Below are 19275 nucleotides of genomic sequence, written 5' to 3'. Positions count from 1 at the left end.
AAATGATATGCAGTTAAGTTTTAAGTGGCAGAATCAGACCGCGAATCAAAACTGGGCCAGGGCAGCGAGAGTGCCAGATTCCAACAGCTAGAACATCATTAATGCTCTGACTGATAGTTTTGGGTGTTAGAAAGTCACTGAGTGTAGCCAATTGCACTTAAATTTCAAGTAGCATAATCAGATTCCCAGAGCGGGAATCGAACCCGGGCCGGGTTGTATTAAGTTTAAAGTGGCAAAATCAGATTCCCTGACCGGGAATCGAACCCCGGCCACGGCGGTGAAAGCGCCGGATCCTAACCACTAGACCATCAGGGATGACTGTGTTTAGTTATCAGAAAGTCAATAAATGTACCCAATTAACTGAATGTTTACATTTTTAAGAGATATGTATTAAGTTTAAAGTGGCAAAATCAGATTCCCTGACCGGGAATCGAACCCGGGCCACGGCGGTGAGAGCGCCGGATCCTAACCACTAGACCATCAGGGATGCTGTGTATGTTTCTTTGTTAGAAAGTTACTAAGCGTTTCCGATTGCCTGAATTTTTAAATTTCAAAAATGATATGCAGTTAAGTTTTAAGTGGCAGAATCAGACCGCGAATCAGAACTGGGCCAAGGCAGCGAGAGCTCCAGATCCCAATGAGTGTAGCCAATTGCACTTAAGTTTCAAGTAGCATAATCAGATTCCCAGACCGGGAATCGAACCCGGGCCACGGCGGTGAAAGCGCCGGATCCTAACCACTAGACCATCAGGGATGACTGTGTTTAGGTATTTGAAAGTCAGTAAGTGTATCCAATTAACTGAATGTTTACATTTTTAAGAGATATGTATTAAGTTTAAAGTGGCAAAATCAGATTCCCTGACCGGGAATCGAACCCGGGCCACGGCGGTGAGAGCGCCGGATCCTAACCACTAGACCATCAGGGATGCTGTGTATGTTTCTTTGTTAGAAAGTCACTAAGCGTTTCCGATTGCCTGAATTTTTACATTTCAAAAATGATATGCAGTTAAGTTTTAAGTGGCAGAATCAGACCGCGAATCAAAACTGGGCCAGGGCAGCGAGAGTGCCAGATTCCAACAGCTAGAACATCATTAACGCTCTGACTGATAGTTTTGGGTGTTAGAAAGTCACTGAGTGTAGCCAATTGCACTTAAGTTTCAAGTAGCATAATCAGATTCCCAGACCGGGAATCGAACCCAGGCCACGGCGGTGAAAGCGCCGGATCCTAACCACTAGACCATCAGGGATGACTGTGTTTAGGTATTTGAAAGTCAGTAAGTGTATCCAATTAACTGAATGTTTACATTTTTAAGAGATATGTATTAAGTTTAAAGTGGCAAAATCAGATTCCCTGACCGGGAATCGAACCCGGGCCACGGCGGTGAGAGCGCCGGATCCTAACCACTAGACCATCAGGGATGCTGTGTTTGTTTCTTTGTTAGAAAGTCACTAAGCGTTTCCGATTGCCTGAATTTTAAATTTCAAAAATGGTATGCAGTTAAGTTTTAAGTGGCAGAATCAGACTGCGAATCAGAACTGGGCCAAGGCAGTGAGAGCGCCAGATTCCAACAGCTAGAACATCATTAATGCTCTGACTGATAGTTTTGGGTGTTAGAAAGTCACTGAGTGTAGCCAATTGCACTTAAGTTTCAAGTAGCATAATCAGACTCCCAGACCGGGAATCGAACCCGGGCCACGGCGGTGAGAGCGCCGGATCCTAACCACTAGACCATCAGGGATGACTGTGTTTGGCTATCAGAAAGTCAGTAAATGTACCAAATTAACTGAATGTTTACATTTTTAAGAGATATGTATTAAGTTTAAAGTGGCAAAATCAGATTCCCTGACCGGGAATCGAACCCGGGCCACGGCGGTGAGAGCGCCGGATCCTAACCACTAGACCATCAGGGATGACTGTGTTTAGCTATCAGAAAGTCAGTAAATGTACCAAATTAACTGAATGTTTACATTTTTAAGAGATATGTATTAAGTTTAAAGTGGCAAAATCAGATTCCCTGACCGGGAATCGAACCCGGGCCACGGCGGTGAGAGCGCCGGATCCTAACCACTAGACCATCAGGGATGCTGTGTATGTTTCTTTGTTAGAAAGTCACTAAGCGTTTCCGATTGCCTGAATTTTTAAATTTCAAAAATGATATGCAGTTAAGTTTTAAGTGGCAGAATCAGACCGCGAATCAAAACTGGGCCAGGGCAGCGAGAGTGCCAGATTCCAACAGCTAGAACATAATTAATGCTCTGACTGATAGTTTTGGGTGTTAGAAAGTCACTGAGTGTAGCCAATTGCACTTAAGTTTCAAGTAGCATAATCAGATTCCCAGACCGGGAATCGAACCCGGGCCACGGCGGTGAAAGCGCCGGATCCTAACCACTAGACCATCAGGGATGACTGTGTTTAGTTATCAGAAAGTCAATAAATGTACCCAATTAACTGAATGGTTACATTTTTAAGAGATATGTATTAAGTTTAAAGTGGCAAAATCAGATTCCCTGACCGGGAATCGAACCCGGGCCACGGCGGTGAGAGCGCCGGATCCTAACCACTAGACCATCAGGGATGACTGTGTTTAGGTATTTGAAAGTCAGTAAGTGTATCCAATTAACTGAATGTTTACATTTTTAAGAGATATGTATTAAGTTTAAAGTGGCAAAATCAGATTCCCTGACCGGGAATCGAACCCGGGCCACGGCGGTGAGAGCGCCGGATCCTAACCACTAGACCATCAGGGATGCTGTGTTTGTTTCTTTGTTAGAAAGTCACTAAGCGTTTCCGATTGCCTGAATTTTAAATTTCAAAAATGGTATGCAGTTAAGTTTTAAGTGGCAGAATCAGACTGCGAATCAGAACTGGGCCAAGGCAGTGAGAGCGCCAGATTCCAACAGCTAGAACATCATTAATGCTCTGACTGATAGTTTTGGGTGTTAGAAAGTCACTGAGTGTAGCCAATTGCACTTAAGTTTCAAGTAGCATAATCAGATTCCCAGACCGGGAATCGAACCCAGGCCACGGCGGTGAAAGCGCCGGATCCTAACCACTAGACCATCAGGGATGACTGTGTTTAGGTATTTGAAAGTCAGTAAGTGTATCCAATTAACTGAATGTTTACATTTTTAAGAGATATGTATTAAGTTTAAAGTGGCAAAATCAGATTCCCTGACCGGGAATCGAACCCGGGCCACGGCGGTGAGAGCGCCGGATCCTAACCACTAGACCATCAGGGATGCTGTGTTTGTTTCTTTGTTAGAAAGTCACTAAGCGTTTCCGATTGCCTGAATTTTAAATTTCAAAAATGGTATGCAGTTAAGTTTTAAGTGGCAGAATCAGACTGCGAATCAGAACTGGGCCAAGGCAGTGAGAGCGCCAGATTCCAACAGCTAGAACATCATTAATGCTCTGACTGATAGTTTTGGGTGTTAGAAAGTCACTGAGTGTAGCCAATTGCACTTAAGTTTCAAGTAGCATAATCAGATTCCCAGACCGGGAATCGAACCCGGGCCACGGCGGTGAGAGCGCCGGATTCTAACCACTAGACCATCAGGGATGACTGTGTTTAGCTATCAGAAAGTCAGTAAATGTACCAAATTAACTGAATGTTTACATTTTTAAGAGATATGTATTAAGTTTAAAGTGGCAAAATCAGATTCCCTGACCGGGAATCGAACCCGGGCCACGGCGGTGAGAGCGCCGGATCCTAACCACTAGACCATCAGGGATGCTGTGTATGTTTCTTTGTTAGAAAGTCACTAAGCGTTTCCGATTGCCTGAATTTTTAAATTTCAAAAATGATATGCAGTTAAGTTTTAAGTGGCAGAATCAGACCGCGAATCAAAACTGGGCCAGGGCAGCGAGAGTGCCAGATTCCAACAGCTAGAACATAATTAATGCTCTGACTGATAGTTTTGGGTGTTAGAAAGTCACTGAGTGTAGCCAATTGCACTTAAGTTTCAAGTAGCATAATCAGATTCCCAGACCGGGAATCGAACCCGGGCCACGGCGGTGAAAGCGCCGGATCCTAACCACTAGACCATCAGGGATGACTGTGTTTAGTTATCAGAAAGTCAATAAATGTACCCAATTAACTGAATGGTTACATTTTTAAGAGATATGTATTAAGTTTAAAGTGGCAAAATCAGATTCCCTGACCGGGAATCGAACCCGGGCCACGGCGGTGAGAGCGCCGGATCCTAACCACTAGACCATCAGGGATGCTGTGTATGTTTCTTTGTTAGAAAGTCACTAAGCGTTTCCGATTGCCTGAATTTTTAAATTTCAAAAATGATATGCAGTTAAGTTTTAAGTGGCAGAATCAGACCGCGAATCAAAACTGGGCCAGGGCAGCGAGAGTGCCAGATTCCAACAGCTAGAACATCATTAATGCTCTGACTGATAGTTTTGGGTGTTAGAAAGTCACTGAGTGTAGCCAATTGCACTTAAATTTCAAGTAGCATAATCAGATTCCCAGAGCGGGAATCGAACCCGGGCCGGGTTGTATTAAGTTTAAAGTGGCAAAATCAGATTCCCTGACCGGGAATCGAACCCCGGCCACGGCGGTGAAAGCGCCGGATCCTAACCACTAGACCATCAGGGATGACTGTGTTTAGTTATCAGAAAGTCAATAAATGTACCCAATTAACTGAATGTTTACATTTTTAAGAGATATGTATTAAGTTTAAAGTGGCAAAATCAGATTCCCTGACCGGGAATCGAACCCGGGCCACGGCGGTGAGAGCGCCGGATCCTAACCACTAGACCATCAGGGATGCTGTGTATGTTTCTTTGTTAGAAAGTCACTAAGCGTTTCCGATTGCCTGAATTTTTAAATTTCAAAAATGATATGCAGTTAAGTTTTAAGTGGCAGAATCAGACCGCGAATCAGAACTGGGCCAAGGCAGCGAGAGCTCCAGATCCCAATGAGTGTAGCCAATTGCACTTAAGTTTCAAGTAGCATAATCAGATTCCCAGACCGGGAATCGAACCCGGGCCACGGCGGTGAAAGCGCCGGATCCTAACCACTAGACCATCAGGGATGACTGTGTTTAGGTATTTGAAAGTCAGTAAGTGTATCCAATTAACTGAATGTTTACATTTTTAAGAGATATGTATTAAGTTTAAAGTGGCAAAATCAGATTCCCTGACCGGGAATCGAACCCGGGCCACGGCGGTGAGAGCGCCGGATCCTAACCACTAGACCATCAGGGATGCTGTGTATGTTTCTTTGTTAGAAAGTCACTAAGCGTTTCCGATTGCCTGAATTTTTACATTTCAAAAATGATATGCAGTTAAGTTTTAAGTGGCAGAATCAGACCGCGAATCAAAACTGGGCCAGGGCAGCGAGAGTGCCAGATTCCAACAGCTAGAACATCATTAACGCTCTGACTGATAGTTTTGGGTGTTAGAAAGTCACTGAGTGTAGCCAATTGCACTTAAGTTTCAAGTAGCATAATCAGATTCCCAGACCGGGAATCGAACCCAGGCCACGGCGGTGAAAGCGCCGGATCCTAACCACTAGACCATCAGGGATGACTGTGTTTAGGTATTTGAAAGTCAGTAAGTGTATCCAATTAACTGAATGTTTACATTTTTAAGAGATATGTATTAAGTTTAAAGTGGCAAAATCAGATTCCCTGACCGGGAATCGAACCCGGGCCACGGCGGTGAGAGCGCCGGATCCTAACCACTAGACCATCAGGGATGCTGTGTTTGTTTCTTTGTTAGAAAGTCACTAAGCGTTTCCGATTGCCTGAATTTTAAATTTCAAAAATGGTATGCAGTTAAGTTTTAAGTGGCAGAATCAGACTGCGAATCAGAACTGGGCCAAGGCAGTGAGAGCGCCAGATTCCAACAGCTAGAACATCATTAATGCTCTGACTGATAGTTTTGGGTGTTAGAAAGTCACTGAGTGTAGCCAATTGCACTTAAGTTTCAAGTAGCATAATCAGATTCCCAGACCGGGAATCGAACCCGGGCCACGGCGGTGAGAGCGCCGGATCCTAACCACTAGACCATCAGGGATGACTGTGTTTAGCTATCAGAAAGTCAGTAAATGTACCAAATTAACTGAATGTTTACATTTTTAAGAGATATGTATTAAGTTTAAAGTGGCAAAATCAGATTCCCTGACCGGGAATCGAACCCGGGCCACGGCGGTGAGAGCGCCGGATCCTAACCACTAGACCATCAGGGATGCTGTGTATGTTTCTTTGTTAGAAAGTCACTAAGCGTTTCCGATTGCCTGAATTTTTAAATTTCAAAAATGATATGCAGTTAAGTTTTAAGTGGCAGAATCAGACCGCGAATCAAAACTGGGCCAGGGCAGCGAGAGTGCCAGATTCCAACAGCTAGAACATAATTAATGCTCTGACTGATAGTTTTGGGTGTTAGAAAGTCACTGAGTGTAGCCAATTGCACTTAAGTTTCAAGTAGCATAATCAGATTCCCAGACCGGGAATCGAACCCGGGCCACGGCGGTGAAAGCGCCGGATCCTAACCACTAGACCATCAGGGATGACTGTGTTTAGTTATCAGAAAGTCAATAAATGTACCCAATTAACTGAATGGTTACATTTTTAAGAGATATGTATTAAGTTTAAAGTGGCAAAATCAGATTCCCTGACCGGGAATCGAACCCGGGCCACGGCGGTGAGAGCGCCGGATCCTAACCACTAGACCATCAGGGATGCTGTGTATGTTTCTTTGTTAGAAAGTCACTAAGCGTTTCCGATTGCCTGAATTTTTAAATTTCAAAAATGATATGCAGTTAAGTTTTAAGTGGCAGAATCAGACCGCGAATCAAAACTGGGCCAGGGCAGCGAGAGTGCCAGATTCCAACAGCTAGAACATCATTAATGCTCTGACTGATAGTTTTGGGTGTTAGAAAGTCACTGAGTGTAGCCAATTGCACTTAAATTTCAAGTAGCATAATCAGATTCCCAGAGCGGGAATCGAACCCGGGCCGGGTTGTATAAGGTTTAAAGTGGCAAAATCAGATTCCCTGACCGGGAATCGAACCCCGGCCACAGCGGTGAAAGCGCCGGATCCTAACCACTAGACCATCAGGGATGACTGTGTTTAGTTATCAGAAAGTCAATAAATGTACCCAATTAACTGAATGGTTACATTTTTAAGAGATATGTATTAAGTTTAAAGTGGCAAAATCAGATTCCCTGACCGGGAATCGAACCCGGGCCACGGCGGTGAGAGCGCCGGATCCTAACCACTAGACCATCAGGGATGCTGTGTATGTTTCTTTGTTAGAAAGTCACTAAGCGTTTCCGATTGCCTGAATTTTTAAATTTCAAAAATGATATGCAGTTAAGTTTTAAGTGGCAGAATCAGACCGCGAATCAGAACTGGGCCAAGGCAGTGAGAGCTCCAGATCCCAATGAGTGTAGCCAATTGCACTTAAGTTTCAAGTAGCATAATCAGATTCCCAGACCGGGAATCGAACAAGGGCCACGGCGGTGAAAGCGCCGGATCCTAACCGCTAGACCATCAGGGATGACTGTGTTTAGGTATTTGAAAGTCAGTAAGTGTATCCAATTAACTGAATGTTTACATTTTTAAGAGATATGTATTAAGTTTAAAGTGGCAAAATCAGATACCCTGACCGGGAATGGAACCCGGGCCACGGCGGTGAGAGCGCCGGATCCTAACCACTAGACCATCAGGGATGCTGTGTATGTTTCTTTGTTAGAAAGTCACTAAGCGTTTCCGATTGCCTGAATTTTTAAATTTCAAAAATGATATGCAGTTAAGTTTTAAGTGGCAGAATCAGACCGCAAATCAAAACTGGGCCAGGGCAGCGAGAGTGCCAGATTCCAACAGCTAGAACATCATTAATGCTCTGACTGATAGTTTTGGGTGTTAGAAAGTCACTGAGTGTAGCCAATTGCACTTAAGTTTCAAGTAGCATAATCAGATTCCCAGACCTGGAATCGAACCCGGGCCACGGCGGTGAGAGCGCCGGATCCTAACCACTAGACCATCAGGGATGCTGTGTATGTTTCTTTGTTAGAAAGTCACTAAGCGTTTCCGATTGCCTGAATTTTTAAATTTCAAAAATGATATGCAGTTAAGTTTTAAGTGGCAGAATCAGACCGCGAATCAGAACTGGGCCAAGGCAGTGAGAGCTCCAGATCCCAATGAGTGTAGCCAATTGCACTTAAGTTTCAAGTAGCATAATCAGATTCCCAGACCGGGAATCGAACAAGGGCCACGGCGGTGAAAGCGCCGGATCCTAACCACTAGACCATCAGGGATGACTGTGTTTAGTTATCAGAAAGTCAATAAATGTACCCAATTAACTGAATGGTTACATTTTTAAGAGATATGTATTAAGTTTAAAGTGGCAAAATCAGATTCCCTGACCGGGAATCGAACCCGGGCCACGGCGGTGAGAGCGCCGGATCCTAACCACTAGACCATCAGGGATGCTGTGTATGTTTCTTTGTTAGAAAGTCACTAAGCGTTTCCGATTGCCTGAATTTTAAATTTCAAAAATGGTATGCAGTTAAGTTTTAAGTGGCAGAATCAGACTGCAAATCAGAACTGGGCCAAGGCAGTGAGAGCGCCAGATTCCAACAGCTAGAACATCATTAATGCTCTGACTGATAGTTTTGGGTGTTAGAAAGTCACTGAGTGTAGCCAATTGCACTTAAATTTCAAGTAGCATAATCAGATTCCCAGACCGGGAATCGAACCCGGGCCACGGAGGTGAGAGCGCCGGATCCTAACCACTAGACCATCAGGGATGACTGTGTTTAGCTATCAGAAAGTCAGTAAATGTACCAAATTAACTGAATGTTTACATTTTTAAGAGATATGTATTAAGTTTAAAGTGGCAAAATCAGATTCCCTGACCGGGAATCGAACCCGGGCCACGGCGGTGAGAGCGCCGGATCCTAACCACTAGACCATCAGGGATGCTGTGTTTAGGTATTTGAAAGTCAGTAAGTGTATCCAAATAACTGAATGTTTACATTTTTAAGAGATATGTATTAAGTTTAAAGTGGCAAAATCAGATTCCCTGACCGGGAATCGAACCCGGGCCACGGCGGTGAGAGCGCCGGATCCTAACCACTAGACCATCAGGGATACTGTGTTTAGGTATTTGAAAGTCAGTAAGTGTATCCAAATAACTGAATGTTTACATTTTTAAGAGATATGTATTAAGTTTAAAGTGGCAAAATCAGATTCCCTGACCGGGAATCGAACCCGGGCCACGGCGGTGAGAGCGCCGGATCCTAACCACTAGACCATCAGGGATGCTGTGTATGTTTCTTTGTTAGAAAGTCACTAAGCGTTTCCGATTGCCTGAATTTTAAATTTCAAAAATGGTATGCAGTTAAGTTTTAAGTGGCAGAATCAGACTGCGAATCAGAACTGGGCCAAGGCAGTGAGAGCGCCAGATTCCAACAGCTAGAACATCATTAATGCTCTGACTGATAGTTTTGGGTGTTAGAAAGTCACTGAGTGTAGCCAATTGCACTTAAGTTTCAAGTAGCATAATCAGATTCCCAGACCGGGAATCGAACCCGGGCCACGGCGGTGAGAGCGCCGGATTCTAACCACTAGACCATCAGGGATGACTGTGTTTAGCTATCAGAAAGTCAGTAAATGTACCAAATTAACTGAATGTTTACATTTTTAAGAGATATGTATTAAGTTTAAAGTGGCAAAATCAGATTCCCTGACCGGGAATCGAACCCGGGCCACGGCGGTGAGAGCGCCGGATCCTAACCACTAGACCATCAGGGATGCTGTGTATGTTTCTTTGTTAGAAAGTCACTAAGCGTTTCCGATTGCCTGAATTTTTAAATTTCAAAAATGATATGCAGTTAAGTTTTAAGTGGCAGAATCAGACCGCGAATCAAAACTGGGCCAGGGCAGCGAGAGTGCCAGATTCCAACAGCTAGAACATAATTAATGCTCTGACTGATAGTTTTGGGTGTTAGAAAGTCACTGAGTGTAGCCAATTGCACTTAAGTTTCAAGTAGCATAATCAGATTCCCAGACCGGGAATCGAACCCGGGCCACGGCGGTGAAAGCGCCGGATCCTAACCACTAGACCATCAGGGATGACTGTGTTTAGTTATCAGAAAGTCAATAAATGTACCCAATTAACTGAATGGTTACATTTTTAAGAGATATGTATTAAGTTTAAAGTGGCAAAATCAGATTCCCTGACCGGGAATCGAACCCGGGCCACGGCGGTGAGAGCGCCGGATCCTAACCACTAGACCATCAGGGATGCTGTGTATGTTTCTTTGTTAGAAAGTCACTAAGCGTTTCCGATTGCCTGAATTTTTAAATTTCAAAAATGATATGCAGTTAAGTTTTAAGTGGCAGAATCAGACCGCGAATCAAAACTGGGCCAGGGCAGCGAGAGTGCCAGATTCCAACAGCTAGAACATCATTAATGCTCTGACTGATAGTTTTGGGTGTTAGAAAGTCACTGAGTGTAGCCAATTGCACTTAAATTTCAAGTAGCATAATCAGATTCCCAGAGCGGGAATCGAACCCGGGCCGGGTTGTATTAAGTTTAAAGTGGCAAAATCAGATTCCCTGACCGGGAATCGAACCCCGGCCACGGCGGTGAAAGCGCCGGATCCTAACCACTAGACCATCAGGGATGACTGTGTTTAGTTATCAGAAAGTCAATAAATGTACCCAATTAACTGAATGTTTACATTTTTAAGAGATATGTATTAAGTTTAAAGTGGCAAAATCAGATTCCCTGACCGGGAATCGAACCCGGGCCACGGCGGTGAGAGCGCCGGATCCTAACCACTAGACCATCAGGGATGCTGTGTATGTTTCTTTGTTAGAAAGTCACTAAGCGTTTCCGATTGCCTGAATTTTTAAATTTCAAAAATGATATGCAGTTAAGTTTTAAGTGGCAGAATCAGACCGCGAATCAGAACTGGGCCAAGGCAGCGAGAGCTCCAGATCCCAATGAGTGTAGCCAATTGCACTTAAGTTTCAAGTAGCATAATCAGATTCCCAGACCGGGAATCGAACCCGGGCCACGGCGGTGAAAGCGCCGGATCCTAACCACTAGACCATCAGGGATGACTGTGTTTAGGTATTTGAAAGTCAGTAAGTGTATCCAATTAACTGAATGTTTACATTTTTAAGAGATATGTATTAAGTTTAAAGTGGCAAAATCAGATTCCCTGACCGGGAATCGAACCCGGGCCACGGCGGTGAGAGCGCCGGATCCTAACCACTAGACCATCAGGGATGCTGTGTATGTTTCTTTGTTAGAAAGTCACTAAGCGTTTCCGATTGCCTGAATTTTTACATTTCAAAAATGATATGCAGTTAAGTTTTAAGTGGCAGAATCAGACCGCGAATCAAAACTGGGCCAGGGCAGCGAGAGTGCCAGATTCCAACAGCTAGAACATCATTAACGCTCTGACTGATAGTTTTGGGTGTTAGAAAGTCACTGAGTGTAGCCAATTGCACTTAAGTTTCAAGTAGCATAATCAGATTCCCAGACCGGGAATCGAACCCAGGCCACGGCGGTGAAAGCGCCGGATCCTAACCACTAGACCATCAGGGATGACTGTGTTTAGGTATTTGAAAGTCAGTAAGTGTATCCAATTAACTGAATGTTTACATTTTTAAGAGATATGTATTAAGTTTAAAGTGGCAAAATCAGATTCCCTGACCGGGAATCGAACCCGGGCCACGGCGGTGAGAGCGCCGGATCCTAACCACTAGACCATCAGGGATGCTGTGTTTGTTTCTTTGTTAGAAAGTCACTAAGCGTTTCCGATTGCCTGAATTTTAAATTTCAAAAATGGTATGCAGTTAAGTTTTAAGTGGCAGAATCAGACTGCGAATCAGAACTGGGCCAAGGCAGTGAGAGCGCCAGATTCCAACAGCTAGAACATCATTAATGCTCTGACTGATAGTTTTGGGTGTTAGAAAGTCACTGAGTGTAGCCAATTGCACTTAAGTTTCAAGTAGCATAATCAGATTCCCAGACCGGGAATCGAACCCGGGCCACGGCGGTGAGAGCGCCGGATCCTAACCACTAGACCATCAGGGATGACTGTGTTTAGCTATCAGAAAGTCAGTAAATGTACCAAATTAACTGAATGTTTACATTTTTAAGAGATATGTATTAAGTTTAAAGTGGCAAAATCAGATTCCCTGACCGGGAATCGAACCCGGGCCACGGCGGTGAGAGCGCCGGATCCTAACCACTAGACCATCAGGGATGCTGTGTATGTTTCTTTGTTAGAAAGTCACTAAGCGTTTCCGATTGCCTGAATTTTTAAATTTCAAAAATGATATGCAGTTAAGTTTTAAGTGGCAGAATCAGACCGCGAATCAAAACTGGGCCAGGGCAGCGAGAGTGCCAGATTCCAACAGCTAGAACATAATTAATGCTCTGACTGATAGTTTTGGGTGTTAGAAAGTCACTGAGTGTAGCCAATTGCACTTAAGTTTCAAGTAGCATAATCAGATTCCCAGACCGGGAATCGAACCCGGGCCACGGCGGTGAAAGCGCCGGATCCTAACCACTAGACCATCAGGGATGACTGTGTTTAGTTATCAGAAAGTCAATAAATGTACCCAATTAACTGAATGGTTACATTTTTAAGAGATATGTATTAAGTTTAAAGTGGCAAAATCAGATTCCCTGACCGGGAATCGAACCCGGGCCACGGCGGTGAGAGCGCCGGATCCTAACCACTAGACCATCAGGGATGCTGTGTATGTTTCTTTGTTAGAAAGTCACTAAGCGTTTCCGATTGCCTGAATTTTTAAATTTCAAAAATGATATGCAGTTAAGTTTTAAGTGGCAGAATCAGACCGCGAATCAAAACTGGGCCAGGGCAGCGAGAGTGCCAGATTCCAACAGCTAGAACATCATTAATGCTCTGACTGATAGTTTTGGGTGTTAGAAAGTCACTGAGTGTAGCCAATTGCACTTAAATTTCAAGTAGCATAATCAGATTCCCAGAGCGGGAATCGAACCCGGGCCGGGTTGTATTAAGTTTAAAGTGGCAAAATCAGATTCCCTGACCGGGAATCGAACCCCGGCCACAGCGGTGAAAGCGCCGGATCCTAACCACTAGACCATCAGGGATGACTGTGTTTAGTTATCAGAAAGTCAATAAATGTACCCAATTAACTGAATGGTTACATTTTTAAGAGATATGTATTAAGTTTAAAGTGGCAAAATCAGATTCCCTGACCGGGAATCGAACCCGGGCCACGGCGGTGAGAGCGCCGGATCCTAACCACTAGACCATCAGGGATGCTGTGTATGTTTCTTTGTTAGAAAGTCACTAAGCGTTTCCGATTGCCTGAATTTTTAAATTTCAAAAATGATATGCAGTTAAGTTTTAAGTGGCAGAATCAGACCGCGAATCAGAACTGGGCCAAGGCAGTGAGAGCTCCAGATCCCAATGAGTGTAGCCAATTGCACTTAAGTTTCAAGTAGCATAATCAGATTCCCAGACCGGGAATCGAACAAGGGCCACGGCGGTGAAAGCGCCGGATCCTAACCGCTAGACCATCAGGGATGACTGTGTTTAGGTATTTGAAAGTCAGTAAGTGTATCCAATTAACTGAATGTTTACATTTTTAAGAGATATGTATTAAGTTTAAAGTGGCAAAATCAGATACCCTGACCGGGAATGGAACCCGGGCCACGGCGGTGAGAGCGCCGGATCCTAACCACTAGACCATCAGGGATGCTGTGTATGTTTCTTTGTTAGAAAGTCACTAAGCGTTTCCGATTGCCTGAATTTTTAAATTTCAAAAATGATATGCAGTTAAGTTTTAAGTGGCAGAATCAGACCGCAAATCAAAACTGGGCCAGGGCAGCGAGAGTGCCAGATTCCAACAGCTAGAACATCATTAATGCTCTGACTGATAGTTTTGGGTGTTAGAAAGTCACTGAGTGTAGCCAATTGCACTTAAGTTTCAAGTAGCATAATCAGATTCCCAGACCTGGAATCGAACCCGGGCCACGGCGGTGAGAGCGCCGGATCCTAACCACTAGACCATCAGGGATGCTGTGTATGTTTCTTTGTTAGAAAGTCACTAAGCGTTTCCGATTGCCTGAATTTTTAAATTTCAAAAATGATATGCAGTTAAGTTTTAAGTGGCAGAATCAGACCGCGAATCAGAACTGGGCCAAGGCAGTGAGAGCTCCAGATCCCAATGAGTGTAGCCAATTGCACTTAAGTTTCAAGTAGCATAATCAGATTCCCAGACCGGGAATCGAACAAGGGCCACGGCGGTGAAAGCGCCGGATCCTAACCACTAGACCATCAGGGATGACTGTGTTTAGTTATCAGAAAGTCAATAAATGTACCCAATTAACTGAATGGTTACATTTTTAAGAGATATGTATTAAGTTTAAAGTGGCAAAATCAGATTCCCTGACCGGGAATCGAACCCGGGCCACGGCGGTGAGAGCGCCGGATCCTAACCACTAGACCATCAGGGATGCTGTGTATGTTTCTTTGTTAGAAAGTCACTAAGCGTTTCCGATTGCCTGAATTTTAAATTTCAAAAATGGTATGCAGTTAAGTTTTAAGTGGCAGAATCAGACTGCAAATCAGAACTGGGCCAAGGCAGTGAGAGCGCCAGATTCCAACAGCTAGAACATCATTAATGCTCTGACTGATAGTTTTGGGTGTTAGAAAGTCACTGAGTGTAGCCAATTGCACTTAAATTTCAAGTAGCATAATCAGATTCCCAGACCGGGAATCGAACCCGGGCCACGGAGGTGAGAGCGCCGGATCCTAACCACTAGACCATCAGGGATGACTGTGTTTAGCTATCAGAAAGTCAGTAAATGTACCAAATTAACTGAATGTTTACATTTTTAAGAGATATGTATTAAGTTTAAAGTGGCAAAATCAGATTCCCTGACCGGGAATCGAACCCGGGCCACGGCGGTGAGAGCGCCGGATCCTAACCACTAGACCATCAGGGATACTGTGTTTAGGTATTTGAAAGTCAGTAAGTGTATCCAAATAACTGAATGTTTACATTTTTAAGAGATATGTATTAAGTTTAAAGTGGCAAAATCAGATTCCCTGACCGGGAATCGAACCCGGGCCACGGCGGTGAGAGCGCCGGATCCTAACCACTAGACCATCAGGGATGCTGTGTATGTTTCTTTGTTAGAAAGTCACTAAGCGTTTCCGATTGCCTGAATTTTTAAATTTCAAAAATGATATGCAGTTAAGTTTTAAGTGGCAGAATCAGACCGCGAATCAGAACTGGGCCAAGGCAGTGAGAGCTCCAGATCCCAATGAGTGTAGCCAATTGCACTTAAGTTTCAAGTAGCATAATCAGATTCCCAGACCGGGAATCGAACAAGGGCCACGGCGGTGAAAGCGCCGGATCCTAACCGCTAGACCATCAGGGATGACTGTGTTTAGGTATTTGAAAGTCAGTAAGTGTATCCAATTAACTGAATGTTTACATTTTTAAGAGATATGTATTAAGTTTAAAGTGGCAAAATCAGATTCCCTGACCGGGAATCGAACCAGGGCCACGGCGGTGAGAGCGCCGGATCCTAACCACTAGACCATCAGGGATGCTGTGTATGTTTCTTTGTTAGAAAGTCACTAAGCGTTTCCGATTGCCTGAATTTTTACATTTCAAAAATGATATGCAGTTAAGTTTTAAGTGGCAGAATCAGACCGCGAATCAAAACTGGGCCAGGGCAGCGAGAGTGCCAGATTCCAACAGCTAGAACATCATTAACGCTCTGACTGATAGTTTTGGGTGTTAGAAAGTCACTGAGTGTAGCCAATTGCACTTAAGTTTCAAGTAGCATAATCAGATTCCCAGACCGGGAATCGAACCCAGGCCACGGCGGTGAAAGCGCCGGATCCTAACCACTAGACCATCAGGGATGACTGTGTATAGGTATTTGAAAGTCAGTAAGTGTATCCAATTAACTGAATGTTTACATTTTTAAGAGATATGTATTAAGTTTAAAGTGGCAAAATCAGATTCCCTGACCGGGAATCGAACCCGGGCCACGGCGGTGAGAGCGCCGGATCCTAACCACTAGACCATCAGGGATGCTGTGTTTGTTTCTTTGTTAGAAAGTCACTAAGCGTTTCCGATTGCCTGAATTTTAAATTTCAAAAATGGTATGCAGTTAAGTTTTAAGTGGCAGAATCAGACTGCGAATCAGAACTGGGCCAAGGCAGTGAGAGCGCCAGATTCCAACAGCTAGAACATCATTAATGCTCTGACTGATAGTTTTGGGTGTTAGAAAGTCACTGAGTGTAGCCAATTGCACTTAAGTTTCAAGTAGCATAATCAGATTCCCAGACCGGGAATCGAACCCGGGCCACGGCGGTGAGAGCGCCGGATCCTAACCACTAGACCATCAGGGATGACTGTGTTTAGCTATCAGAAAGTCAGTAAATGTACCAAATTAACTGAATGTTTACATTTTTAAGAGATATGTATTAAGTTTAAAGTGGCAAAATCAGATTCCCTGACCGGGAATCGAACCCGGGCCACGGCGGTGAGAGCGCCGGATCCTAACCACTAGACCATCAGGGATGCTGTGTATGTTTCTTTGTTAGAAAGTCACTAAGCGTTTCCGATTGCCTGAATTTTTAAATTTCAAAAATGATATGCAGTTAAGTTTTAAGTGGCAGAATCAGACCGCGAATCAAAACTGGGCCAGGGCAGCGAGAGTGCCAGATTCCAACAGCTAGAACATAATTAATGCTCTGACTGATAGTTTTGGGTGTTAGAAAGTCACTGAGTGTAGCCAATTGCACTTAAGTTTCAAGTAGCATAATCAGATTCCCAGACCGGGAATCGAACCCGGGCCACGGCGGTGAAAGCGCCGGATCCTAACCACTAGACCATCAGGGATGACTGTGTTTAGTTATCAGAAAGTCAATAAATGTACCCAATTAACTGAATGGTTACATTTTTAAGAGATATGTATTAAGTTTAAAGTGGCAAAATCAGATTCCCTGACCGGGAATCGAACCCGGGCCACGGCGGTGAGAGCGCCGGATCCTAACCACTAGACCATCAGGGATGCTGTGTATGTTTCTTTGTTAGAAAGTCACTAAGCGTTTCCGATTGCCTGAATTTTTAAATTTCAAAAATGATATGCAGTTAAGTTTTAAGTGGCAGAATCAGACCGCGAATCAAAACTGGGCCAGGGCAGCGAGAGTGCCAGATTCCAACAGCTAGAACATCATTAATGCTCTGACTGATAGTTTTGGGTGTTAGAAAGTCACTGAGTGTAGCCAATTGCACTTAAATTTCAAGTAGCATAATCAGATTCCCAGAGCGGGAATCGAACCCGGGCCGGGTTGTATTAAGTTTAAAGTGGCAAAATCAGATTCCCTGACCGGGAATCGAACCCCGGCCACGGCAGTGAAAGCGCCGGATCCTAACCACTAGACCATCAGGGATGACTGTGTTTAGTTATCAGAAAGTCAGTAAATGTACCCAATTAACTGAATGGTTACATTTTTAAGAGATATGTATTAAGTTTAAAGTGGCAAAATCAGATTCCCTGACCGGGAATCGAACCCGGGCCACGGCGGTGAGAGCGCCGGATCCTAACCACTAGACCATCAGGGATGCTGTGTATGTTTCTTTGTTAGAAAGTCACTAAGCGTTTCCGATTGCCTGAATTTTTAAATTTCAAAAATGATATGCAGTTAAGTTTTAAGTGGCAGAATCAGACCGCGAATCAGAACTGGGCCAAGGCAGCGAGAGCTCCAGATCCCAATGAGTGTAGCCAATTGCACTTAAGTTTCAAGTAGCATAATCAGATTCCCAGACCGGGAATCGAACCCGGGCCACGGCGGTGAAAGCGCCGGATCCTAACCACTAGACCATCAGGGATGACTGTGTTTAGGTATTTGAAAGTCAGTAAGTGTATCCAATTAACTGAATGTTTACATTTTTAAGAGATATGTATTAAGTTTAAAGTGGCAAAATCAGATTCCCTGACCGGGAATCGAACCCGGGCCACGGCGGTGAGAGCGCCGGATCCTAACCACTAGACCATCAGGGATGCTGTGTATGTTTCTTTGTTAGAAAGTCACTAAGCGTTTCCGATTGCCTGAATTTTTACATTTCAAAAATGATATGCAGTTAAGTTTTAAGTGGCAGAATCAGACCGCGAATCAAAACTGGGCCAGGGCAGCGAGAGTGCCAGATTCCAACAGCTAGAACATCATTAACGCTCTGACTGATAGTTTTGGGTGTTAGAAAGTCACTGAGTGTAGCCAATTGCACTTAAGTTTCAAGTAGCATAATCAGATTCCCAGACCGGGAATCGAACCCAGGCCACGGCGGTGAAAGCGCCGGATCCTAACCACTAGACCATCAGGGATGACTGTGTTTAGGTATTTGAAAGTCAGTAAGTGTATCCAATTAACTGAATGTTTACATTTTTAAGAGATATGTATTAAGTTTAAAGTGGCAAAATCAGATTCCCTGACCGGGAATCGAACCCGGGCCACGGCGGTGAGAGCGCCGGATCCTAACCACTAGACCATCAGGGATGCTGTGTTTGTTTCTTTGTTAGAAAGTCACTAAGCGTTTCCGATTGCCTGAATTTTAAATTTCAAAAATGGTATGCAGTTAAGTTTTAAGTGGCAGAATCAGACTGCGAATCAGAACTGGGCCAAGGCAGTGAGAGCGCCAGATTCCAACAGCTAGAACATCATTAATGCTCTGACTGATAGTTTTGGGTGTTAGAAAGTCACTGAGTGTAGCCAATTGCACTTAAGTTTCAAGTAGCATAATCAGATTCCCAGACCGGGAATCGAACCCGGGCCACGGCGGTGAGAGCGCCGGATCCTAACCACTAGACCATCAGGGATGACTGTGTTTAGCTATCAGAAAGTCAGTAAATGTACCAAATTAACTGAATGTTTACATTTTTAAGAGATATGTATTAAGTTTAAAGTGGCAAAATCAGATTCCCTGACCGGGAATCGAACCCGGGCCACGGCGGTGAGAGCGCCGGATCCTAACCACTAGACCATCAGGGATGCTGTGTATGTTTCTTTGTTAGAAAGTCACTAAGCGTTTCCGATTGCCTGAATTTTTAAATTTCAAAAATGATATGCAGTTAAGTTTTAAGTGGCAGAATCAGACCGCGAATCAAAACTGGGCCAGGGCAGCGAGAGTGCCAGATTCCAACAGCTAGAACATAATTAATGCTCTGACTGATAGTTTTGGGTGTTAGAAAGTCACTGAGTGTAGCCAATTGCACT

The 19275-nt window shown here is 44.1% G+C and overlaps 2 protein-coding genes and 74 non-coding genes across 77 annotated transcripts in view; 1 reads left to right on the top strand and 75 right to left on the bottom strand.

The window, feature by feature from the left end:
- The window catches only part of zbtb40 (zinc finger and BTB domain containing 40), a 390649-nt gene that overhangs the window by 207238 nt on the left and 164136 nt on the right, over nt 1-19275 (bottom strand). The gene's annotated exons all lie outside the window — the stretch shown is intronic.
- The window catches only part of fgd5a (FYVE, RhoGEF and PH domain containing 5a), an 89758-nt gene that overhangs the window by 58073 nt on the left and 12410 nt on the right, over nt 1-19275 (top strand). The window lies entirely within an intron of this gene.
- trnae-uuc (transfer RNA glutamic acid (anticodon UUC)) lies at nt 244-315 on the bottom strand. Its single transcript has one exon. It is a non-coding gene; the product is annotated as a tRNA-Glu (tRNA).
- trnae-cuc (transfer RNA glutamic acid (anticodon CUC)) lies at nt 416-487 on the bottom strand. The gene has a single exon. It is a non-coding gene; the product is annotated as a tRNA-Glu (tRNA).
- trnae-uuc (transfer RNA glutamic acid (anticodon UUC)) lies at nt 683-754 on the bottom strand. Its single transcript has one exon. It is a non-coding gene; the product is annotated as a tRNA-Glu (tRNA).
- trnae-cuc (transfer RNA glutamic acid (anticodon CUC)) lies at nt 855-926 on the bottom strand. Its single transcript has one exon. It is a non-coding gene; the product is annotated as a tRNA-Glu (tRNA).
- Nucleotides 1176-1247, bottom strand: trnae-uuc (transfer RNA glutamic acid (anticodon UUC)). Its single transcript has one exon. It is a non-coding gene; the product is annotated as a tRNA-Glu (tRNA).
- trnae-cuc (transfer RNA glutamic acid (anticodon CUC)) lies at nt 1348-1419 on the bottom strand. The gene has a single exon. It is a non-coding gene; the product is annotated as a tRNA-Glu (tRNA).
- trnae-cuc (transfer RNA glutamic acid (anticodon CUC)) lies at nt 1668-1739 on the bottom strand. The gene has a single exon. It is a non-coding gene; the product is annotated as a tRNA-Glu (tRNA).
- trnae-cuc (transfer RNA glutamic acid (anticodon CUC)) lies at nt 1840-1911 on the bottom strand. Its single transcript has one exon. It is a non-coding gene; the product is annotated as a tRNA-Glu (tRNA).
- trnae-cuc (transfer RNA glutamic acid (anticodon CUC)) lies at nt 2012-2083 on the bottom strand. Its single transcript has one exon. It is a non-coding gene; the product is annotated as a tRNA-Glu (tRNA).
- Nucleotides 2333-2404, bottom strand: trnae-uuc (transfer RNA glutamic acid (anticodon UUC)). The gene has a single exon. It is a non-coding gene; the product is annotated as a tRNA-Glu (tRNA).
- On the bottom strand, nt 2505-2576 carry trnae-cuc (transfer RNA glutamic acid (anticodon CUC)). Its single transcript has one exon. It is a non-coding gene; the product is annotated as a tRNA-Glu (tRNA).
- Nucleotides 2677-2748, bottom strand: trnae-cuc (transfer RNA glutamic acid (anticodon CUC)). The gene has a single exon. It is a non-coding gene; the product is annotated as a tRNA-Glu (tRNA).
- trnae-uuc (transfer RNA glutamic acid (anticodon UUC)) lies at nt 2997-3068 on the bottom strand. The gene has a single exon. It is a non-coding gene; the product is annotated as a tRNA-Glu (tRNA).
- trnae-cuc (transfer RNA glutamic acid (anticodon CUC)) lies at nt 3169-3240 on the bottom strand. Its single transcript has one exon. It is a non-coding gene; the product is annotated as a tRNA-Glu (tRNA).
- trnae-cuc (transfer RNA glutamic acid (anticodon CUC)) lies at nt 3489-3560 on the bottom strand. Its single transcript has one exon. It is a non-coding gene; the product is annotated as a tRNA-Glu (tRNA).
- trnae-cuc (transfer RNA glutamic acid (anticodon CUC)) lies at nt 3661-3732 on the bottom strand. Its single transcript has one exon. It is a non-coding gene; the product is annotated as a tRNA-Glu (tRNA).
- trnae-uuc (transfer RNA glutamic acid (anticodon UUC)) lies at nt 3982-4053 on the bottom strand. Its single transcript has one exon. It is a non-coding gene; the product is annotated as a tRNA-Glu (tRNA).
- On the bottom strand, nt 4154-4225 carry trnae-cuc (transfer RNA glutamic acid (anticodon CUC)). Its single transcript has one exon. It is a non-coding gene; the product is annotated as a tRNA-Glu (tRNA).
- On the bottom strand, nt 4536-4607 carry trnae-uuc (transfer RNA glutamic acid (anticodon UUC)). Its single transcript has one exon. It is a non-coding gene; the product is annotated as a tRNA-Glu (tRNA).
- On the bottom strand, nt 4708-4779 carry trnae-cuc (transfer RNA glutamic acid (anticodon CUC)). Its single transcript has one exon. It is a non-coding gene; the product is annotated as a tRNA-Glu (tRNA).
- trnae-uuc (transfer RNA glutamic acid (anticodon UUC)) lies at nt 4975-5046 on the bottom strand. The gene has a single exon. It is a non-coding gene; the product is annotated as a tRNA-Glu (tRNA).
- Nucleotides 5147-5218, bottom strand: trnae-cuc (transfer RNA glutamic acid (anticodon CUC)). Its single transcript has one exon. It is a non-coding gene; the product is annotated as a tRNA-Glu (tRNA).
- Nucleotides 5468-5539, bottom strand: trnae-uuc (transfer RNA glutamic acid (anticodon UUC)). The gene has a single exon. It is a non-coding gene; the product is annotated as a tRNA-Glu (tRNA).
- On the bottom strand, nt 5640-5711 carry trnae-cuc (transfer RNA glutamic acid (anticodon CUC)). Its single transcript has one exon. It is a non-coding gene; the product is annotated as a tRNA-Glu (tRNA).
- On the bottom strand, nt 5960-6031 carry trnae-cuc (transfer RNA glutamic acid (anticodon CUC)). The gene has a single exon. It is a non-coding gene; the product is annotated as a tRNA-Glu (tRNA).
- Nucleotides 6132-6203, bottom strand: trnae-cuc (transfer RNA glutamic acid (anticodon CUC)). Its single transcript has one exon. It is a non-coding gene; the product is annotated as a tRNA-Glu (tRNA).
- Nucleotides 6453-6524, bottom strand: trnae-uuc (transfer RNA glutamic acid (anticodon UUC)). The gene has a single exon. It is a non-coding gene; the product is annotated as a tRNA-Glu (tRNA).
- trnae-cuc (transfer RNA glutamic acid (anticodon CUC)) lies at nt 6625-6696 on the bottom strand. The gene has a single exon. It is a non-coding gene; the product is annotated as a tRNA-Glu (tRNA).
- On the bottom strand, nt 7007-7078 carry trnae-uuc (transfer RNA glutamic acid (anticodon UUC)). The gene has a single exon. It is a non-coding gene; the product is annotated as a tRNA-Glu (tRNA).
- trnae-cuc (transfer RNA glutamic acid (anticodon CUC)) lies at nt 7179-7250 on the bottom strand. The gene has a single exon. It is a non-coding gene; the product is annotated as a tRNA-Glu (tRNA).
- trnae-cuc (transfer RNA glutamic acid (anticodon CUC)) lies at nt 7618-7689 on the bottom strand. The gene has a single exon. It is a non-coding gene; the product is annotated as a tRNA-Glu (tRNA).
- On the bottom strand, nt 7939-8010 carry trnae-cuc (transfer RNA glutamic acid (anticodon CUC)). Its single transcript has one exon. It is a non-coding gene; the product is annotated as a tRNA-Glu (tRNA).
- Nucleotides 8378-8449, bottom strand: trnae-cuc (transfer RNA glutamic acid (anticodon CUC)). Its single transcript has one exon. It is a non-coding gene; the product is annotated as a tRNA-Glu (tRNA).
- On the bottom strand, nt 8698-8769 carry trnae-cuc (transfer RNA glutamic acid (anticodon CUC)). The gene has a single exon. It is a non-coding gene; the product is annotated as a tRNA-Glu (tRNA).
- On the bottom strand, nt 8870-8941 carry trnae-cuc (transfer RNA glutamic acid (anticodon CUC)). The gene has a single exon. It is a non-coding gene; the product is annotated as a tRNA-Glu (tRNA).
- On the bottom strand, nt 9041-9112 carry trnae-cuc (transfer RNA glutamic acid (anticodon CUC)). Its single transcript has one exon. It is a non-coding gene; the product is annotated as a tRNA-Glu (tRNA).
- On the bottom strand, nt 9212-9283 carry trnae-cuc (transfer RNA glutamic acid (anticodon CUC)). Its single transcript has one exon. It is a non-coding gene; the product is annotated as a tRNA-Glu (tRNA).
- trnae-cuc (transfer RNA glutamic acid (anticodon CUC)) lies at nt 9532-9603 on the bottom strand. Its single transcript has one exon. It is a non-coding gene; the product is annotated as a tRNA-Glu (tRNA).
- trnae-cuc (transfer RNA glutamic acid (anticodon CUC)) lies at nt 9704-9775 on the bottom strand. Its single transcript has one exon. It is a non-coding gene; the product is annotated as a tRNA-Glu (tRNA).
- trnae-uuc (transfer RNA glutamic acid (anticodon UUC)) lies at nt 10025-10096 on the bottom strand. The gene has a single exon. It is a non-coding gene; the product is annotated as a tRNA-Glu (tRNA).
- Nucleotides 10197-10268, bottom strand: trnae-cuc (transfer RNA glutamic acid (anticodon CUC)). The gene has a single exon. It is a non-coding gene; the product is annotated as a tRNA-Glu (tRNA).
- trnae-uuc (transfer RNA glutamic acid (anticodon UUC)) lies at nt 10579-10650 on the bottom strand. Its single transcript has one exon. It is a non-coding gene; the product is annotated as a tRNA-Glu (tRNA).
- Nucleotides 10751-10822, bottom strand: trnae-cuc (transfer RNA glutamic acid (anticodon CUC)). The gene has a single exon. It is a non-coding gene; the product is annotated as a tRNA-Glu (tRNA).
- trnae-uuc (transfer RNA glutamic acid (anticodon UUC)) lies at nt 11018-11089 on the bottom strand. Its single transcript has one exon. It is a non-coding gene; the product is annotated as a tRNA-Glu (tRNA).
- trnae-cuc (transfer RNA glutamic acid (anticodon CUC)) lies at nt 11190-11261 on the bottom strand. The gene has a single exon. It is a non-coding gene; the product is annotated as a tRNA-Glu (tRNA).
- Nucleotides 11511-11582, bottom strand: trnae-uuc (transfer RNA glutamic acid (anticodon UUC)). Its single transcript has one exon. It is a non-coding gene; the product is annotated as a tRNA-Glu (tRNA).
- trnae-cuc (transfer RNA glutamic acid (anticodon CUC)) lies at nt 11683-11754 on the bottom strand. The gene has a single exon. It is a non-coding gene; the product is annotated as a tRNA-Glu (tRNA).
- trnae-cuc (transfer RNA glutamic acid (anticodon CUC)) lies at nt 12003-12074 on the bottom strand. The gene has a single exon. It is a non-coding gene; the product is annotated as a tRNA-Glu (tRNA).
- On the bottom strand, nt 12175-12246 carry trnae-cuc (transfer RNA glutamic acid (anticodon CUC)). The gene has a single exon. It is a non-coding gene; the product is annotated as a tRNA-Glu (tRNA).
- Nucleotides 12496-12567, bottom strand: trnae-uuc (transfer RNA glutamic acid (anticodon UUC)). Its single transcript has one exon. It is a non-coding gene; the product is annotated as a tRNA-Glu (tRNA).
- trnae-cuc (transfer RNA glutamic acid (anticodon CUC)) lies at nt 12668-12739 on the bottom strand. The gene has a single exon. It is a non-coding gene; the product is annotated as a tRNA-Glu (tRNA).
- On the bottom strand, nt 13050-13121 carry trnae-uuc (transfer RNA glutamic acid (anticodon UUC)). The gene has a single exon. It is a non-coding gene; the product is annotated as a tRNA-Glu (tRNA).
- On the bottom strand, nt 13222-13293 carry trnae-cuc (transfer RNA glutamic acid (anticodon CUC)). The gene has a single exon. It is a non-coding gene; the product is annotated as a tRNA-Glu (tRNA).
- On the bottom strand, nt 13661-13732 carry trnae-cuc (transfer RNA glutamic acid (anticodon CUC)). The gene has a single exon. It is a non-coding gene; the product is annotated as a tRNA-Glu (tRNA).
- trnae-cuc (transfer RNA glutamic acid (anticodon CUC)) lies at nt 13982-14053 on the bottom strand. The gene has a single exon. It is a non-coding gene; the product is annotated as a tRNA-Glu (tRNA).
- Nucleotides 14421-14492, bottom strand: trnae-cuc (transfer RNA glutamic acid (anticodon CUC)). The gene has a single exon. It is a non-coding gene; the product is annotated as a tRNA-Glu (tRNA).
- On the bottom strand, nt 14741-14812 carry trnae-cuc (transfer RNA glutamic acid (anticodon CUC)). Its single transcript has one exon. It is a non-coding gene; the product is annotated as a tRNA-Glu (tRNA).
- trnae-cuc (transfer RNA glutamic acid (anticodon CUC)) lies at nt 14913-14984 on the bottom strand. The gene has a single exon. It is a non-coding gene; the product is annotated as a tRNA-Glu (tRNA).
- On the bottom strand, nt 15084-15155 carry trnae-cuc (transfer RNA glutamic acid (anticodon CUC)). Its single transcript has one exon. It is a non-coding gene; the product is annotated as a tRNA-Glu (tRNA).
- On the bottom strand, nt 15523-15594 carry trnae-cuc (transfer RNA glutamic acid (anticodon CUC)). Its single transcript has one exon. It is a non-coding gene; the product is annotated as a tRNA-Glu (tRNA).
- trnae-uuc (transfer RNA glutamic acid (anticodon UUC)) lies at nt 15844-15915 on the bottom strand. The gene has a single exon. It is a non-coding gene; the product is annotated as a tRNA-Glu (tRNA).
- Nucleotides 16016-16087, bottom strand: trnae-cuc (transfer RNA glutamic acid (anticodon CUC)). The gene has a single exon. It is a non-coding gene; the product is annotated as a tRNA-Glu (tRNA).
- Nucleotides 16336-16407, bottom strand: trnae-cuc (transfer RNA glutamic acid (anticodon CUC)). Its single transcript has one exon. It is a non-coding gene; the product is annotated as a tRNA-Glu (tRNA).
- On the bottom strand, nt 16508-16579 carry trnae-cuc (transfer RNA glutamic acid (anticodon CUC)). The gene has a single exon. It is a non-coding gene; the product is annotated as a tRNA-Glu (tRNA).
- Nucleotides 16829-16900, bottom strand: trnae-uuc (transfer RNA glutamic acid (anticodon UUC)). Its single transcript has one exon. It is a non-coding gene; the product is annotated as a tRNA-Glu (tRNA).
- Nucleotides 17001-17072, bottom strand: trnae-cuc (transfer RNA glutamic acid (anticodon CUC)). Its single transcript has one exon. It is a non-coding gene; the product is annotated as a tRNA-Glu (tRNA).
- Nucleotides 17383-17454, bottom strand: trnae-uuc (transfer RNA glutamic acid (anticodon UUC)). The gene has a single exon. It is a non-coding gene; the product is annotated as a tRNA-Glu (tRNA).
- Nucleotides 17555-17626, bottom strand: trnae-cuc (transfer RNA glutamic acid (anticodon CUC)). The gene has a single exon. It is a non-coding gene; the product is annotated as a tRNA-Glu (tRNA).
- Nucleotides 17822-17893, bottom strand: trnae-uuc (transfer RNA glutamic acid (anticodon UUC)). Its single transcript has one exon. It is a non-coding gene; the product is annotated as a tRNA-Glu (tRNA).
- trnae-cuc (transfer RNA glutamic acid (anticodon CUC)) lies at nt 17994-18065 on the bottom strand. Its single transcript has one exon. It is a non-coding gene; the product is annotated as a tRNA-Glu (tRNA).
- On the bottom strand, nt 18315-18386 carry trnae-uuc (transfer RNA glutamic acid (anticodon UUC)). The gene has a single exon. It is a non-coding gene; the product is annotated as a tRNA-Glu (tRNA).
- trnae-cuc (transfer RNA glutamic acid (anticodon CUC)) lies at nt 18487-18558 on the bottom strand. The gene has a single exon. It is a non-coding gene; the product is annotated as a tRNA-Glu (tRNA).
- Nucleotides 18807-18878, bottom strand: trnae-cuc (transfer RNA glutamic acid (anticodon CUC)). The gene has a single exon. It is a non-coding gene; the product is annotated as a tRNA-Glu (tRNA).
- Nucleotides 18979-19050, bottom strand: trnae-cuc (transfer RNA glutamic acid (anticodon CUC)). The gene has a single exon. It is a non-coding gene; the product is annotated as a tRNA-Glu (tRNA).

Source organism: Callionymus lyra, chromosome 10, assembly GCF_982586985.1.
Source record: "Callionymus lyra chromosome 10, fCalLyr1.hap1.1, whole genome shotgun sequence".
NCBI classification, from domain to species: Eukaryota; Metazoa; Chordata; class Actinopteri; order Syngnathiformes; family Callionymidae; genus Callionymus; species Callionymus lyra.
Note: the sequence above shows the minus strand (reverse complement) of the source record. Positions and strands in the feature narration are given on the sequence as shown.